We start from the raw sequence: 7,815 nt of genomic DNA, 5'->3' as shown, positions 1-7,815 counted from the left end.
TGATGGGGTCGTGGTGGCTGCAGGCTGGAGCAGGGACAGATGCCAGTGGGTAGAGGAGGTGGAACAGGGGCTTCAAGAGGGCCCAGCCCTGTGGTGGTGTTCGAAGCCCCCCACCCCACCATGTCATGGCCATGTGCCTGCTGGGTGCACTTCATCAAGAAATCAGGTTGGGCACTCGGTGGCTAGAGGCTAGCGTGCAAGGCCATCCCATCTGAGCTGCAAGGCCTTTCGACTCAAACAGGAAACTCCCGAGCCGCACCCAGGCCTGGTCCCAGCCAGGGGGGAGGACAGGCCAGGGACGTTTCCCAGCACCCCGAGAGAGGGGCCAGGCACACAGCAGACCCACTCAAACCCCCTCAAGGTCAAAGAAGGTCAAAGAGATGGGGTCATCCTACACCAGCCCCAGAAGACCACTGTCCCCGGCACCAGTGGCCTGACCAACCCTCATCCCCCAAAGAGCCCAAGGTGCAGAACAGGAACGGCCTGGGGCCAGGAGGGTGAAGGAGGGAGCAGGGGACTCTGGGGGAGGCCAGTGTGGATCCCCCTCCTTCTGCTACATCTGAAACTCCCTTCCGAGCAGCAGGAACTGAGGCCTGAGATCTCTGTGGTGTGACCCACTCCCAGCCTTACACACCAGCCACTCACAGGGACCATCCGCTGCCTGGGACGTTCTCCTGGGTGTCTCCAGCTCAGTGCCAAGAGAAGGTGAATACTCTGGAGATATTCCCCTCCTTGCGGGGAGGGTGTGTGTGGACTAAGTCAAAGGAGCCGCCGGCTGTTCCCCTCCCCACAGCCACGGTCTACCCCGAATGACCAGCCTCAGGGTTCAAGGTGTGCCTTGTTTCCTGCCCAATGTACCCCAGAAATAGGAGGTGGGTATTACTGAGATAGGTTGTTCCATTTCACTAAGTACTTATGTATGCTCCTCAGAAAGAAAGAACCTCCATCAAATTGGACCGAACCCCCCAGAAATGCTGTCCAGTGGCAGGACGTAGTGTCCCTGGCACACTGACCGCAGTTTTCCATCTCTGCCTCAGATGCGGGTCAAAGACGCCTTGTACACGGGGCTGTCCCCACTGGACTCTTTATGGCCTGAGCCAGGGTCCCTCCTGCGGCCAGAGGCTGAGCCCGGGCCATGGGTGGGGCCTCGCCGGACACCTGGTGCCGCTCATAGGTAAGCCCCACACCGCATGACAGAGTCTGCCCAGATGGTCTGTGGGCTTCCCACCGGCTAGGCTGTGAGCTGACTGCATTTCTCCAAGAAATCTGATTTCTTGTAAAAAACTTTCTCCTGTGAAGTAATATCTGTTCAGTTCAGAAAATGCAGAAAGGGCCGGCCTGTGGCTCACTTGGGAGAGTATGGTGCTGACAACACCAAGTCAAGAGTTAAGATCCCCTTACTGGTCATCTTTAAAAAAAAAAAAGCAGATAAGCAAAGAACAAGAATAAAAACCACTCCCCAGGCAGCAGCATCTACCTGCTGTCCACATCAGGGGACATCCTTCTAGCCTTGTTCCTACTCCTGCGTTTTTCAATGACTCTGGGACCACATGGAGTCACTGCTGCGTGCAGGATGGAAATGATGCACTCGGCTGGAGTCCAAACTCCACTGGCCACTTGCTATAAGATGATGATGTCTTCATCTGCAAAATGGGTGGTAACTGCCAACCCAGGGCTGCTGCGAGGCCTGGGCTAGGTGGCACAGCCCTGCAGGCTCAGAGGCTGGACCTGGCCACCCACCTGCCCACGGGGGGTGTCACAGGCAAGGGGCAGAAAGTCTCTGTGCATCGCTGCAGGATCTCTGGCCAATGGCAGGCCATGGTCCTTAGACCCCCATGTGACACAGAAGCAAGGCTCGAGACCTCACTGCATACATCAGCAGAAAGGCAGACCAGGCTCAGGAGCTGGCCTCTGACAGAGGCTGCCTGGAGAGTCCCCGAATGCGGGTCAGGCCTCTGAAGAGACCAGGGGAAGAAAGCCGGTTACACTGTCAAGTACCCAGAGCTCTGGGGGACAGATACGCAGGGGCACTCACACACACACCCTTCTGCAAGCCCCTCACGGACCAGAGCCTGTGGCTGGTCACAGAGAGGTGCTGGAGGTGAGCCCCTCGGTCCTCATGACAGCACCTGGGGCGGCCACAGCTGGACAGGCCGCTGGATGCCTGCAGAGTCGAGATGTCTCCAGGTCCCTCCAGTTCCAGCCTCGAACCAGCCGGGAAACAGAGGCCTTCGAGAAGGAACCGTAGGCAGGAGCTGCCCAAGGCCTCTGACCGCCCAGATACAGGGGTCAGGGGTGGGGGCTGGGGTGGCACCGGCCACTCACCTGTCCCGGGGCAACACCCTCCCCAATACGGATCACAGCAGCAACACCCAGGCGGCCAGGGGTCTGCGCCACTCAGACTTCCAACAGCACTGGGTTCCGCGTGCCCCTCTCAAGTGTCCACGGTCTGGAATTTGGGGGAGGTGTCACTAAGTGAAACGGAGCGCCTTCCCGGAACTAGGGCCCTCCGCGGCGCCGGGAGGGCTCGGGGCGTCGGAAGCTCCTGCCGGCATCTGCCCAGACGCTTCTGGAGGAAACCGGGCCTAGGGCAAAGGGCAGTCAGCCCAGGTCCCCAGCGCGGCACGGGGTGCCACCCACACGGCGGGAACGGGGCACACGGGACGCGGAGACTGGGGACCGGGGACCGACGACCTCGCGGTCGCAAGGACGAAGCAGGCGGACCAGCCTCCCCGGGTCCTGTTTCTAAGTGAAAAGCCTCCAGTCGGACCCCGGGGCCCGGCCACGAGAGCACGGGTGGAAGAAGGGTCCCGCCCCGGGGGCGCCCACCGCGCGCGGCACGAGGCGCGGGAGCCGGCGGAGCCCGCCAAGGGCACTTACCCAGGGCCGGCGGGGCGCGGAGGCTCTGCCCGCCCGAGCCAGCAGCTGCGCGGCGCGGCCGCCGGCGCCCGCATCTCGGGGACCCGCGGCGGGGCGGGCGCGGAAAGACGGCCCCACCCCGGCACGAGCCCGCCGCGCCCGCCCCGCCCCGCCCCGCCCGGCCCGGCCAGACCCGACCCGACAGGGAGGCTGCAGGGGGCGCCCGCGCGCATCCTCGACCCGCGGCCCTCGGGCCTCCCCGGGGTCGTGCGCGCCGGGCTGGGGTCGCCCCTCGGGCCTCCCGGGGTCGTGCGCGCCGGGCTGGGGTCGCCCCTCGGGCCTCCCGGGGTCTGTGCGCGCCGGGCTGGGGTCGCCCCGCGCTCCTCTAGGCCCCAGTGCCCCGGATCGGAGCCTCAGACTCTGCTCTCTCCCCTACACCTGCACTGCGGACGGCGACCGACGCGACCCTATGGGGACTGTGGGATACGTGTCCCCTCCTGCTCCACAGGGTCGTTCCGAGATTCAAAAGGACTAAAAGCTGTTACAAACTGAAACATTAATGTTACTTTTTGACCCTGACCTTCTCAGGAACTAGAAGTGCGCAGGCACCGCAGGGTCGCTGGGGAGACGTCCCCGGTCAGGGACATCGCAGGGGCACCCGGACCCCGCGTGGCCCTCCCCTCGCCCTCGTCCCCGGGCCCCGAGCGCTCGCGCCGGTCCCCTCCGACCCCTCGGGCTGCACTTTCTCCTCTCCCCCTCCCCCGTGGGCCTCGGCCCCTCCTCTCTGTCCGATCCTGACTTTGCAGGATCACCCTCGGGGACCTCCGCCCCCCACTCTCCTGACAGCCCCGATCCTGGCCTCACATCCTGAGTCTCAGACCAATGTCCAGGGCCCCCCAGACCCTGGCCCGTAGGGCCGCGGGTCCCCACACCCCGTTCCCGGTGGGTGGTCCCCGGGGATGCTCTGTCGGGCTCCAGCGCCAGCTCCCACCCTCACAGCCAAGGCCTCACTCCCGTCCCCTCTCCCCGACGACCCTCTCACACCCTCCTCCCCGGGTCCTTGGAGTCGGGCCTTGGCACTGGCTTCCCCAGAGACTCACGGGGCCCGCGCCCCGTCCCTGGGTCCCTGGATCAAAGGCATGTCCTTACTGCTTGTGGGTCCAGCAGGTGAAGTCGTGGGGTCCACCCTGTTCCCTTCGCGGTCCTCCGCAGAGGCTCAGAACTGTTGGTTGAGCAAATGGTTTTCTACTATTTTTTTTACTACATTGCTGTATTAAAAAAAATCATTAGTTATATCTTGATCCAATTTTTGAAAAGTGAATTGTACACAGAAAATGTTTGGTTGGATAACTGAGTTACGGGTGAGCTTTTATTCTTTTTACTTTTTAGAATGTTCATAATTCCTGCACATTTTTGCAAGAAGCATACAGCACTTTTGTGATCTGTTAAAGAAAATAAGTAATCATGGGTGTAATGTGGCAGTGGCGGTGGGTACTTGGAGTGGCAGAGGTGAGGTGGGTCTCTGCATCAAGGCCAGGCCTATTGAGGGAACCTCAGACCCGGCGATGTGGACAGGCAGGCATACCTGGGTGGTGCCCTGAGCATGTGGGCTCTGCAGACCCTCCTTGAACACTTAGAGCGTTCTAGGAAGAACCAGCAGTCCCCCTGCATGGGAAGACAGCACCACAAATATCTCCGGGCAGGCACGAGTCCCACCCTGCCCACCCCATCCCACCAGAACCAACTGGAAAGAGAAGCCTCCTCACTGCTATTTCCCAGGATGCCACAAGGGCAGGTGAAGCTGCCCTACCCAAGGTACAGAAGGAAACTGAAGTGTCACCTGCCCCTCCTTCCCTCCAACTGCCCTTGATGGCCGCAGGCCAACCCACGGTCCCCCCCGCCCAGCTGTCTCCTGTGCTTGTCCCTGAGGTCTCAGGTCTCTGCTGACCTTTGGGCAGCCAGTTGGACTGAACAGAAACAGGACGACCTGTCCTAAGGAGGCACCACCCGTAAAGTCCCAGGGACTCAGCCAGCAGAGCCCTGGTGTGGGGAGTCGTAGAGTCCCCAAATCCCACCAGAAGGAAGGTTACCCCTGCCTCCCAGGCAGTGTCCCATGAGCTCGCAGTTCATCTGCCCCTGCTGCATCCTGTTCAGACAGGGTGTCCGGGTGACCCTGTGTCTCCCCCACCACCACGACCACAAAGGTGCAAGCGCAGCTGCTCAGGAGGCCTCGTCCCCAGCACCCTCTCACCTGCTCTCTCCCTCCATGTCAGGACCCTGGAAACAGAGGTGCCATGCCACTCCCACCCAAGCTTCCCTTTTCTCCTGGGGTCACTTGTCCTCCCAGGACCCTGCATGTGAGGAGGCCAGCACCTGGCAAGGATGACAGTTTGGGAAGGACAGAAAACCCCCCGAGGCGCCACACCCAGCCCTGGACACACCCACACCTGTGTCCCGGATGTGGTCCTGGCCACTCCACAGCCACAGGAGCTGTGACTCAGCTCACAAAGGACAGACACGCAGGAGGTGCTCAAGGCTGTTGCAATGACGGCCACTCCCAAAGTGCGGAGGGCAAAGCTGCTCTTCACAGCCAGAGGGGCAGTGACCCCCACTGCTCCCGGCTCTGCCTCCCATGCCGCCCCCTCCATGCCCTTCCCTTCACCAGGCAGGCTGGGCGCTGCCTGGTCCCCATCCTCAGAGGCAGACGGGTGGCACGCTGACCCCTCTGGGGCAGGCCATGACCAACAGCAGGGCCTGATGCTCTCTGAAGCTCACAGGCAGTTATCCGTTCAATGACTGTTTTCTTTCTCCCACCACCACAACCCCTGACAGCACCCCCACCCCACCCACAACCTGACACCATCCCCACCCCACGACCTCTGACTCCTCCCCACCCACCTTACAACTCCCCTAACCCACTCATGACCTTTGACACCACCCCCTCTCCATGCTTGACCTCTGATACCATTCCCACCCCAGTCATTTCCTGACACCCAGAGAAAGAGGGTTCAGGAGATGAAGGACCAGGGGAGAGGGGACCAGTGGATGAGGAGAGAGCCGGGGCAGACACAGCATTCCAGGGCTGCTTCTCTGGGAGCCTCCTCCTTCCTGCACTGGCCCATCCCACCCAGTGCGGCTCGATTGCAGAGCAAGCCACGTCTAAGGCCACCGCTGCTGCCCTGGCGTCCCTCTGGGGCGTGACCACACTGCCTCCATGTGGCCAGAGCCCGGGGTCGCCGGTTTGTCTGGGCATTTCCCTGCAGGACCTCCTTACCCCCCTCTGCCATCCTGGGGAAGCATCGGCTGCCCCCCTACACAGCCTGAGCACAGGGGTCTGCGCTGGGCAGCGTGGGTGGCTGGGGACAGGGAGCCCCACTTCCCTTTGTGTTGGAACTGGCCTCCCCAGCAAACCCCCCCCCCCACCTTGTAAGCCCACCTGCCATCCCAGCCCCTCCAGAGAGCTGAAGTCCCCACTTCATGCCCGTGGCCCTGGAGCCCACTTCCCCATCTGTCTCCACTGGGACAAGACCCTTGACTCCCGAATTCCTGAGAGAATCGTCTGTCCTCAAAGTCAGTCCATACCTTGTTCCAGCCCAACTCACATCATGAGTCCAAGCACAGTCCTTCCTCAGTGACCAACTTCTTTCATCAGTAGTTACAGCTCTGAATGTTAAGCCTTACAGTCTCACTGCTACTCCACACTCAGGTGTGTACTCTCAGGTGTGAGGTACAGGTACACTCAGGTGTGAGGTATAGACACTGGTATGTGGTACAGACACACTGATGTGTGGCGTACATATTCTCAAGCATGTCCTAGACATACTCTCAGGTATAAGGTGCAGATACACTCAGGTGTGAGGTATAGGCACACTCTGGTGTGTGGTACAGACACAATGATGTGTGGTATAGATACTCTCAAGCATGTCCTAGACATACTCTCAGGTACAAGGTGCAGATACACTCAGGAGTTGAAGCATGAGTCTGAGGTGAGGAAGCCAACCTTGCTGGAGTAGGAACATGGGGTCATCTGCTGGTTGAGCGGCGAGTGTGTCGCTATCCAGAAGGCACCCAGCACAGATAAGAGTGGAAATCCTCAGCAACTCCTGGGTACCCTCATGAGCGAGGTCATAACACAGTCCAAGCTCCACATACCCCTTGGCTAGTGACATCTGGGACCCAACTCCACCACCTCGGCCCCTTGATGAGGACCCCACAGCCCTCCACCAGTGACATCCTGAGCTCTCTGGCCACGGACTCCAGAGATAAGAGCCCACAGCCCCAGGCCCATCTGCCAGCACAGCCTCAGATGACCCCACGTACACTCAAATTTCTGATCACTGACACGCACCAGAACCCAAATGTCCTCACGTCCCCCACCCCCTACAAATCTGAATACACCACCCACCTATTTCACACACAATCTGGTTTCAGCTGGTTCTGGTGGGGGGTGCGCGTGTGGGGTCGTAACAGCACAGTGACGAGGGAGGGGCCATGATGGACACAGGCCAGCGGGGACCAGCGGACAGAGCACGTGATGGTGCGTAAGGCTGCCCAGGCCCTGACAGACAGGACGTGGACACCATGGAGGAAAGCACATGGTGGGCCCAGCTCCCGAGGAGGGGTCGGCACTGGCTGACATCATGAGTGAATGGCTGGAACCCCCAGTCCCATCTCCCTCCTTCTGCCCCCAGGGAACCTGGAGTCCATTTTCTGGAGGATCCACATCAAGAGGGCACCAATCAGAGAGCAGGTGCACAGGGGTTCAGTCCAGGATGCAAGTGCAGCCAGACCCCACCAGCACACCTATGCCCTTGCACACAGACTGGGGGCTTTCCCCAGAAAAATGGCCCTCTCCCAGCCCCATCACTCCATGGCAGACTCCCCCACACAGAGCAGGGGTCTCAATAGGCCCGACCTCCCCAGGAGAGACCATAGCTAGCAGAGACAGGAATGTGG

The sequence above is a fragment of the Cynocephalus volans genome, chromosome 2 (assembly GCF_027409185.1).
Source record: "Cynocephalus volans isolate mCynVol1 chromosome 2, mCynVol1.pri, whole genome shotgun sequence".
Classification (NCBI taxonomy): domain Eukaryota; kingdom Metazoa; phylum Chordata; class Mammalia; order Dermoptera; family Cynocephalidae; genus Cynocephalus; species Cynocephalus volans.
This window is presented reverse-complemented; position numbering follows the sequence as displayed.